Below are 12,395 nucleotides of genomic sequence, written 5' to 3'. Positions count from 1 at the left end.
AGCGATGGATTAGGAGGCTCTCTCAGTTTAAGCTCAATTAGGACTTGTTAGTTCGCCGGGAGAATCGCTTCAAATAGACAAACATACCGCGGATTATAGACCAATGTTAACATCATCCGACAGCCTCGTTGCAATTCACCGATTTAAGTAAAGCTTTTGAAGATCCGTTGTGTTGTCAAGTTAATCATTTGAATTATATTTTTCTACTCTGCGAGAGACAATACTGTTTTAGATTGTCTGACGGATATTGGACTTGCTTCTCTTGTTTGTCAGCGAGTCCAGATTTCCCTGACATCATTGATCTCGCCTGGTCGACATCATGGCTCTCCGCATCCATTTCAGCGATGTCCTGGCGATGAAATTTGTCGTGGTGTTGTTCATATTCTTAATATGCATGACAGACAAGGGTCAGGTGAGTGAGGCAGATTTGTTTCAAATTTCAAGCAACAAGTGCTAAAGTTCCTTATATCGTCTTTTGGATATTATGCTATAGGCAAATCCTTATGCGCTATTTGATACCTTTTGAATGCAAAATAGCTAATCTAATCACACCCCCTAGGAGTTAAGACGAACGATCGGTTCTCATGGCGTTAAATGTGCACTTTTTACATACACTGCAAAAACTCCGGTGTTGATTTAACACCAGCCTGGAATCTATATCTGTCTACACCAGAGAAGTGTTAAACAATACCAGTTTGGTTTTGGTCTAACACAAGATATGTGTTTATAAAACACCAATTAGTATCAAAACAGCATCGGTTTGATTCCAAACTGGTGTTATTTCAATACTTATCTGGTGCGGACAGATATAGATTCCGGGCTGGTGTTAAATCAACACCGGAGTTTTTGCAGTGTACACAAAAAAAAAACGTACAAAAACGAGAGGTAAATCCTCACCCAAACGATGCACAGTTCACTCTAATCCTCTAACTCCGAGAAGAGAGTGATTATGAATCAGATTAGCTCTGGTCTATTGAAAATGATGAGAGAGAAAGGAAACAAGAGAGAGAGAGAGAGAAGTAAAGAAGTAAAGAAAGAGAGGGAGAGAGGGAGGGGGGGGGGGGCTCAAGAAGAATGTTTACTGAGAATTCGAAACTATTAAGACGAATGATTACATCAAATTGCTCGCCTGTAATTATATTCGTTCATACAAGCACCATACCTCTTTATTAAATTAATTATTTTTATTATATTGAATCATTGTAAAGCGAATAAAAAGTGGAGTTGCAAGAAAAATTTTCCGAATTTGAATAGGATAATAACTTAATAACTAATGTATGAAGAAAGATACATATCAAATGAATTGAGCGCGCCAGTGTCCGGATACGAATGGTAAATCAGTATATTTCGGGCGGGGGGGGGGGGGCAAAATGAATTGAGGCAAATTATAGTAATACCTAGCGAGGTGGTGATTCTTTAGAAAGTTTTGTAAGTTATTCGGCAAATGAAATACCTCCAGTTAAAGTTTGACGGTGATCAAACATATATAAACTAAACTTCTTATAACCTATATACATCAAATTTTGATGAAACAACAACCTTTGCATTCAGATGTTTTGCAAACAACTGAAATTCAATGTGATAAAGAGCGGGTCTCAAATCCAGCAGATGGGAATGAAATAATCTAGAATCTGAATGCACCTAAGAATAAACACGCTCCAGATGTGCGTAAAGTGTTGCTCAACTTTTTGCGTAACAGATTTGTGAAAACACGCCCCAGCACTTTACCCGCTATCTACGTTAGATAGTAAAACATTGCTTCGAAAATCCAATGGTTTAAAAATCTTGACATAGAGTCATATAATCAATGTTTCCCTACTTAAGATAGGCTTTTGAAAGCAATTCCATATATGTATACTTTATATTATGAAATCATGGGGATTTCCGAAGCAATGTTTTACTATCTAACGTAGATAGCGGGTAAAGTGCTGGGGTGTGTTTTCACAAATGTTTGCATTAAATTAACATTTCAGTCTGTGTGATTCATCTTCCATCCTTCCTTTTTCTTTTGTATCTTTTTCCCTTTCACCTTTTCTCTTATTTCTCCTCTCCTTAACTTCATTATCTTCTCCCTCCTTTCCTTCTTCACCTACTTTTCTCCTCCATCTACATGCATATTCTTTGTTATCCTTCTCTGAATTCATATATTTATTTTCAAACTGAACTCGTATTACACTTCTAAATTGTGTTTGAAATGTATTTCCTTTTTATGAAATTACGAATGTATGATTATGTGATATATTTTTGAACTAATGTTTCATTTATTTGTATTATTATGTTTATGTATTGCCTCTGTAAACTCATCGCAATTAGACTTTGTCGCAATGATGTTTTCTATCAATAATCAGTTATCTATCTATATGTGTGCGCGCGGGTGTGTGCGTAGGTGTGAGTGTGTGAGAGGGGTGTATGTATGTGTGTATGTATTTATGTGTGGAATCTGGCCAGAATTCAAATATAATCTACGGTCATTGATAACGCAATCAGGAGAGCATTTTTATCAATATTTTTGTCTGAAAGCTTTTCTTGATTTTGATTGGCTGAAATGCCAAATTCCCATGGCAACTGTCGGGGAAAAACATACTCTGTCAAACAAAACACCCGACACGGCCCTGTATGAAATACTCCCAGGATAAGTTTTAAGACGTGGTTGGTGTCCTAAGGATCTGGCAAGTTGGACATACAATCGTACATAACGGTGTGTGTATGGAGCTCATTCGAAATATAGGTATATGTGCCCCGAAAGAAGAGGCATTCATTATTCCCTGGAAGGAGGGGGGGTACAATGGAAGTATAGGTATGTGTGGCCCTTAAGCCCCCTCCCCCTTTCACGCAGTGCTAGGAGTTTTCAAGCATATAAATTTCACTGAAGAACCCATTATCCCCCTTTCCTAAACCATCATTTCAGGCGTCAGTTCGCAAGGACCTCCATTTCATGTTAAATTCCAGTCCACAAGCCCCCCCCCCCCAATTTGCAGATGGCTATCTAGTTCTTAAGCCCATCATTTCATATTAACTTCAGATTTTTGGGCCGCACACTCCTATACCATTTCCAAATCCTATAGTGCCCCGGGCATTTTTTTATGGTTTCCATTAGAAAATTCATCACAATTTTCATGAATTTCTTGGCAAAAGTGCTATCCATTCTGTCAACAAGACAGATTGGTTTGGTGCATTATGGGAAATTAACGAGGGCATATATACCATTTCGTTTTTGTAACTTGGGGCTTCAAGTCTGCCTGACCCCCCCCCCATGAAAAAAATGTATGCACTTGGCATAGGGACCTACGTAGCGCATTGCATAACCCATTTCAATTGTTTTTGTTTTTCTTTGGACCCCCCCCCCTTTCTCCCCGTTATGTCCCCCATTATCGAACACAATCTGAAGTCGGACGTTTACATGTATATAGTGTTGGTTCGGGTGGTGGCATTCGACCCTGCCCTCGTGAATTTTTATTCCTAACTACCAATACTACTGTATCCATAGCTGCAATAGAAGGTATCCACCAACTCTAAAACGTAATGCGTCCTCATGGATACCAGGACTAATTTAAAAATTAGTAATACCCATTACTGGTGATGGATGACGGATTCTAACCGCTTGATTAGTTAAAAATTAATTATGTTGATGAATTTCAGTATTGGAGAAAAACACTGAGTGAACAGGACTTAGTGGTTAATAAACCAGTCATTGGATTAAACAAATGCATGTATATAGATTACGAAATACAAATCAGCCGATGACGTTAAACAAGATTTCGAAACATGTTTGAAAGAGGAATGCATTTGAAATCATTTGGATTGCAATGTTACCATAATATCAATTTCTAATGCAACGTGCCCCAGGTGATCTTAATGCCATGATTGCTACTATTTACAACGGGAACGTAAAGGGAAGTAATTTCTTAAATGCTGCAGCAAAGGGGAGGCGGAGCAGAGTAGGGTAGGGGGTGCAGGGGCTTCAATGTTTTTTTCAATAAGCATGACTCAACAAACACGTGAAAAGACCATCAAATAACGATTTTCTGCATGTTTAACTCCCCCACTCATTTTCAGCTTCCCCATTTTGAAAAATGTACAGCCCATCGTAATTTATTTTATCACATCAATTAATCCATTTTGCAGATGGGAGTACAGATTAATTCATATATTTTTAAAAAGAAATAAAGTATATAAAATAAATTAGCACAAGATACAATATGATTTTATGTGTTTTTCCTAACGTAGCTTCCCACTGGCAAATTACAAAAGTGTCCAGGAAAACTTGACGTGATGAAATAAGGTATGTTGCCCTGTCGACGTTTCAACAGATTCGTGTTGTCATGGCAACATCGTGTATTTTGCCAAGTCGACTAGGTAAGACAATTAATGCTGCATGTCAGCTTCTAATCTTTGAGAAGTCGACTTGGCAATATACCTTGACGTGTATAGTATCGTTATAGTAGTTGACGTGGCAACGTGTGGTCATGACGTCGTGTCAGCTTACAAAGTTAAATATTCGACATGAAAAGGCTATTAGGTCGACTATGCGAGATTAAACAACTCGCCGTCTCGGTGAGTAGACTACCTTAAAGTTTCCTAGCCTTATAGAACCCATACTTATTTGATATCTTCATAAGACGAATAACCGCTCATGATTGTGAGCATTCATATTATATTGGATGGCTCAGAATGGAATACCAGAAATATCCCATGAGTTTGGGCAAATATTCCACGATTCGCAGATGAGTGGAATATTGGACCTAACGAGTGAAATATTTCTGGTATTTCACGAAAGAAAGCTATCCAATATAATTATTATCATCTATCCCACCCCTAACAATAAAAAAGAGGGAGAATTTTTATTAAACAAGTCATATCACTTCACTTCATAAGATCAAATTTGGTCGTTGACAAGTCATGTGACTTGCATGTAGTTCATTATGACGTCATTAAGTATCGCTGTGCTCTTATGCTGCGCACTGGCTGCGCACCACATTGCTTTCATTGTTGTACGCGTTGTACGCATTCGCACATGCGCACTATACTGTTGAATATGCTCTCATATTCAATAGCAAATTTTGTACGGGAACCTATAGGATATTCTTCGGATTTCGGTCATTCTAGGGATATGCTCTGATACTGCACAGGCAACTGATATAGATGATAATGTGAGTTATTTCCCAATCGCAGACGATTCTAGCTTTATCATGTTTATTCACCTGAGATAATAATCGATATCATCATTTGATGGATATCGATCTCCAACCACGTATTGCTATGCTTGCAAAATCTACGCAGCCATTACATGTATTAGCTTACCGAGACAGTCAAGTGATTGTCTCGCCTGTCGTGCAAATGGGTTTCAATATGAAAAAGAATGAAAAAAAAAATCAGTGGGATAAAATAAAGCATTTTCAATCAACTTTGAAGGACGTTTGTTGAGACTGCGTCATTAAGAGTTAAATGGATGTTTACGTTCTTCAGTACAAGAACATGAAGAAGAGGAGTATGTGGACCACGTGTGTTGAAGAGGAGACGAAATTCGCTTTATTTTTTTCAAAGAATGTATTAATAAATTCTACGAAAATAATCTGGGCGATATTCCATTAATTTATTCGTTCATCAATTTATCAACGTCCATTCATTAATTCATTTATCAGCTTTACTACTCTATTTAAATATCATTGTATTTATGGTAAAAATTGAATTAGGCATGACTTTGCGTATCCAATCAAAAAGGATCTGATGAAATAGGAGGGTGAATACATAAAACGAAGCGTTTGGAAATAACAAAAATCCGTTCAACAAAAAAGTTCTGAACATGACGCTTTTACTGATTAGATGATACGGAATCATAATGGATAATGATAATAATAATGATTTTTATATGTTCCATTCGGAATCAGATATATATAACGGTGTCAGTGTGTTTTATGTAGCATTATAAAGCCCCTCTTCAGGCTCGTTCGTATACTGCCCGCGATGTCATTGTTTTATGGAAATAAACGAAAATTGTGAAAAAGAGAAATATTTTAATTTTTTATTTTACATCCAATTTTGATGTATGTTTACTATTCAAACTTGATGAACTTAGGTTTTGGGTGGAGTGAACATATTTTTTATTTTTTATTTAAAAAAATCTTATTTTACATACGATTTTTATGAATTCTTCAGTATTCAACCTTTTTCCCCACAATTGGGCATAAATCAATTGGAAATTTTTTGGGAGTATTTCTGTTTTTTATTTCTTTTTCTAGCAATAACATATATAGATTAATTTCTGTTTTCTAAAACTTTCATCTAAGTTTGAATAACGATAACAGATGTGTCTATGTCCGACCAAAACATTTGTTTTCTGCCACTTTCCGCTTCTCTCCTTTTCGTCTTTTGTTTCATCAAAAGGAAATCATATTGTGAAGGTCACTCATTGCCTCCCCTTCTTGAGCCCCTTGTCTACATTATGATTCATTCCTTTATGTCCGGAAAAACTTTGGTGAATAATCTTAATTCACAAGTCCACTTGATGGTAAATTTTTATTGATTCATTTCCAAGTCATTGTGTATGGCATCTTCACATTCTGTCAAAACTTTAAATTTGTAATATGTTATGTAAGGTTCATGTGCCACACTCTAAAAAATATTGGGTAAAAGTGCTCTATGAGGGTAATCATGTGTCCAACTAACATTAGGCATTTCTTTTAGGCCTTTTTATTTATCCAGTGTGATGAAAATTTTGCACATTCTAAAGTAATTGCTGCTTAATTTTTAACCTTACAGGATACCATGCTTCCCGCATTGGGTAAAGTACTACTGAACACGTAATAATAACGGTTATTTACATGCGCTATACACAAAAAGTATCACAGCGCTTACAATATTGTCAGAAATATAAATCTTAAGTAACAAAAAGGTTTAGAATTGTATACATTAAATTGCATCAACTATTGATGTTCTCAACTGCGCAAGATGAGGCCTGGTGGCCTCTTGCTTGCTGCTTCGTTCACCAACAATTTAAGGGACAAGCCCGGTCAGCACATCATTCACAGAAGCTCTAGTATAGCACTTGAGGCCACCAGGCCCCAGATGGGTTAGCCAAGTCAAACCAAACAGTGATAGCAAAAATCATTAAAAAAACATATTAAATAAATGAAAATAGAAAACTAGATATTTGGAAAAAGATATGACTTGAGTTGTCGTTTGAAAGATGATATGGTCGGTGTTGTTCGGATGGTAGAGGGGAGTGTATTCCAAAGTCTAGATCCAGCTATACTAAAACGTTTTTCTGCTATGGAGAGGTTAATTACCCTCGCGGAGGTAAAAATTTTACCCACTATTTTTTACAGTGCATACTAAAGGGGAAATGCACTTTATATCAACCTTTTGCGCGCTGATGTTGCAATCTAGCACATTCGTACAATTAAATTCAACAATCTTAATAATTAGTTTATATCTTTAAATGAGATAAGCTAATAAAAGGCAAAAAGTCTTGGATAACAGCTATATAATAATAATAAGTATCAATCTTACAAAATGGAAACCCAGTAAATTAAAGGAAATAATATGGAAACAATTGTCATTATTACCATATATAACCCATATATATATATATATATATATTCAGCCTAGAGTACCCCTTTAATGAATTAATGACATAAGAAACATGAAGATATCCATGGGGAGAGAAATATAACGCATGGATATAATAAAGCGACTGACTTTAAATAAACTTTGTAACTCTGCACTAGACAAACAAGAGTATCTTCGGCAATCACTCACTCAGAATATAACCATATGACTGGGCGATAATGAAAAATATTAGGCACTTGCCTTTTCCCGCCATTTTCCCCATTAGCATCTATTCATTTAAATTTGTCTACAGCGTTTCCATGCCAACCGTTCTGTACCGTGCACAAACTGGAGATACATTAGGAGCATCGCAATCAGCGGGAGAAAAGGAATTTTTGTTTCTGTTACGAAGGCCATTTGACTCTGACCATGAGCGCGATATTGTGCTGACCCATTTCCATTAATTCATTTTGGTAATTTCGTGATTAAAAAGTGGTATGGACCTGTCACTTTGTCACTAAGATTATTCGTGAATAGAACGTTTTTATGTCAAATATCTTAATTTGCAACGCGTCGATAGTGAGACTAGTTTGAGATATCATTTGTCTACTACCAAAATGATGATATTAAACTGAAGATAGAATCTAAAGCGTCTTCGAGTCAGATTTTATCAAATTTAAAGCGAATTCCCTTCCTGTCAGTTATGAATTAGCAGATCGGTATACACGTACCGATATCACTTTCCCTTTTATATTTGTATTTAATCTTTCCTTTTTTGTTCATGGTGATGGTGATGGTGGAGAATATATTAGTGAGATTAATTAAATGATGACGGTGGTGGCAGTGGTGGTAAACGGAGTGGCGTTGATGATGAGGATGATGATGATAATGGGGATGATGGTGATGATGATAATAATGATGATGGTGATGATCATGATGATCATGGTGTTGATGATGATGATGATAATGATGATGGTGATGATAATGATGATGATGTTGGTGATGATGATGATAATAATAATGATGATGGTGATGATGATGATGATGGTGATGATAATAATAATGATGATGATGGTGATGATGATGATCATGGTGATGATGGTAATGATGATAATAATGATGATGATGGTGATGATGATGATGATCATGATGATGATGATAATGATGATGGTGATGATGGTGATGATAATGATGATGTTGGTGATGATGATGAGATGATGATAATAATGATGATGATGGTGATGACGATGACGATGATAATGACGATGGTGATGATGATAATGATGATGATGGTGATGATGATGATGATCATGGTGTTGATGATGATGATGATGATGATGATAATGAGATGATGATATTGATAATAATGATGATGGTGATGATCATGGAGTTGATGATGATGATGATGATGATGATGATGATGATAATGATGATGATAATGGTGATGATGATGATAATGAGATGATGATGGTGATGATGATGATGGTGAAGATGATGATTATGATGATGGGGGTGATGATGATGAAGATGGGGATGGCGATGATGATGACGTGAATATCGACAAAGATGATGATGATGATTATGAAGACGAGGATGGCGATGGTGATGTTGATGCCATTGATAGTGGTTGTGATTGTGCTGATGGAGATGATGTTGTCGATGGTGGTAGTCGCGATTACTATCGTTATTTAGGTAGTAATAATAGCTGGATTTATAAAGCGCTTTTTGCCTGAGGATACACAGCGCTGCTATTATTACCCCGGCTTTAGCTCGAGCTACCATCAACGGCACATGTACATGAGAGATTGTAATAATGATAAGAATGAGAATGCCAAATTGCATGACGAAACTGTTGTTTTAATTCACCGATTTTGCAAACGGTGCATTGTTATGAACGGCTTTTGACAATAGATGATCTACGTTCCAGAAAGCATCTGGGAAGTGGTGGCGAAAACTCTTAAATGATTTGGAATGCACTGGTGGCATTGTTTCCATCATAATTAATTAATTATTACAATATTGATAATAATACATTTCAAAGGTTTAGGAATGATTCTATGATTACCTATTACGATTTTCACACATATTGATCATGACGATCAATGTTAAAATCAATCCTAGGATCAGTTTTTACATTTCAATTCCAGTCACAGTGATAAAATTAAATGGTTTAGCACTTGATTCACGGCATTCACGGCACCGAGATATAAAGCTGGAAATTCCGATGCATGGTGCAAAATGTACCCACTTATAATTGTTATTAACTTTTGTAAAGTCTAATATTAATTCATTTCAACGATATACATTTTAGTACATAAGAACTGTTGCTGGGCTAGCACCGACGGTGAGCATATTCGGATCCACCTCATCATTTGGATAGGCATTGCGTATCGCGTAAAATAAAATAAAACAATGCAAGCGAGCGAATCGAGCGAGCAAAAATGTTGACATTTTTATTACATTTTGACATAATATTCAGAGAATAATATCATATTTCACCCATCTCAATTGTTTTGGTCGTGAAAATGCCCCCATCTGTACGCCACTGCGCCTCATCATCACTCCCATTAACTTAATTATAGAAAATATATAGAACATCAAATAGAAATTCCCTTTTCAATACTACTCTTGAAGAAAAGCTTGTGAAATATTGAAATTATTTAGGCTTGATCCAAGTGATCTCTATCAGCTGAGCAGTTTCCAAGGCCTACCTATATATGCACGTTTTTTTCATAAAATAAAATTAATCAAGATAATGGACAAACCTCATGAAAATTTTATGAGGTTCTTCTGCTTATTAGGCGTCGCTTCACTTCGCTCCACACAACAGCCAAAAAGGTTTGTTTATCAAACGGTCAATTTATGACAATACAACGAATAAAAATTAATTCGAATAATAAATAGAAGATGACGATATGCAGAGAAAATATCAGGTGAAAGTATACATGCCACACCTGTATCTTGAATAAATACTGGGATGCATAGTGGTTTTTTTTCCTTCGGGGGGGGGGGGGGGGGCTTATAGAATAGTGGAAGACAAATGATTTGAAATTGTTTATCACATGTACATGTATTTATCACTGAGAAATCATTAGAGGGTCAAGAAAATAGAGCCACTTCTAGCTGCTGCATTGAGGACATAATTACTTTAAGGCAAAATCAAGCAATATACCACAAGAAAATATCCTGAGCTAAAACTGGCTGATTTTGCACTCTCTACCCGGAAGAGAAAAATTGTAATGGTGAGCTCCAGATGCGCGCGCACATCGGCAGTTCTGTCACCCCTCTTTTTCTAATAGAGAGAGATAGGGGGGGGGGGTTGCACTGGAGTCTGCTCGAAGACTCTCTGTGAAGAAGAAACGAGGCCTTTCTTAGATATATCTGTCCTTAGTTGTGTTTGTATGATTTATAATTTGTCTAAATTAAATAAATATATTTCATACGGATATGATATACCTTAAATTTCTTCGCTAGCTTGCCATCTCATCTAATGAAACAAAGACACGAAATAACACAAGGTATAATGAATACAAATACATCGTTTCTTCCTTTCAAATATAAGTATTATCATAATAATTTCCATGCCGTCACATAAGTGCGATGACAAGGTGGAGAGGGTGTTTGATAAGAGCGTGTTGTCATGTTATATCCATTTATACAGGCGCGGATCCAGGGGGGAGGGCACAGGGGGCACGCCCCCCCCCTTTGAGAAGCAAAATTAACATTTGTAATGTAAAAAGGCCATTAAAACAGAGGTGTGCCCCGTTTATTAAAATTGAAGAACTTTTTTTTGCTCGTTAATTTTTTTCTGGTACGAAGAGTACGAAATATCCTTAATTTGTGGTTGAAAACTTTTTTTTTTGGCTTGTCAAAATTTTACTCCGAAAAATTTGCCCCCCCCCCTTTGGAAAATCCTAGATCCGCCCCCTTATTTATAGGCAGGCCTAGTATGGAGTGTATAGAAGTAGACGTTGGCGGCGTTGAAGTGGGCATATAACTTTAATTATACCATTGATGTTCTTTTACACTACTCTGGTTCTGTTGGTAAATTACGCTGTGACAAACACGCAAACAACCTGTTTCGATGGCTTGTAGCGTGACGTTGCCATGGCAAATCCTCATGATTGGTAAATTTTATATTCAGAGTGAGATGGAATCGGGAGAGTGTTTTGACATAATGGTTATATGAAATTACTATTTCCTGTATATTCGTATACGTGGAATTATCTCGGAGATGTTTTGAAGCGTGTGTAGATTTGGAAGAATTTGATGTTTCATTATTATCATGACTGTATCTAAATGAATAACATTATGTAAATTGACTCTCTTGGAAATCAACATTGCAAGAAGTCAGGAGATTATAAGAGGCAGTGATCCGTTTCATGAACTTGTTATGCCAACAGATTTTCAATAGCATTTAAAAGCTACTGAAATCCTTCAATCGGATTGGCTGATAGTAAATTTGTTATAGAAAGTGTGCATTGTTAACAGAGACACTTATATGCATGTGTACCCTGTACCCTGCAAGGCAGGGGCCGCGGAACGGTTTTCAAAGTGGGGGGGCTGAGCCAAAAGTGGGGGGGGGCTGACCATGCTAAAAATCACAATCATATGGTCATTTTTACGTTTTTGGAAAAAAGTGGGGGGGGGGGGGGGGCTTCAGCCCACACCCCAGCCCCCCGGTACCGCGGCCCCTGCAAGGCATCGTGCATACGGCACCTTGACAGAGTACATAAGACCTGCTTTTACATACTTTGCTCATTCTCTTGATGACGACAATTAGCACACTTGTCGAAACGTCGAGTTTGGGTGGTCCCTTTCAGGACTAACAATTGCCCAAGAAAGAT

Source organism: Lytechinus pictus, chromosome 16 (assembly GCF_037042905.1).
Source record: "Lytechinus pictus isolate F3 Inbred chromosome 16, Lp3.0, whole genome shotgun sequence".
NCBI classification, from domain to species: Eukaryota; Metazoa; Echinodermata; class Echinoidea; order Temnopleuroida; family Toxopneustidae; genus Lytechinus; species Lytechinus pictus.
This window is presented reverse-complemented; position numbering follows the sequence as displayed.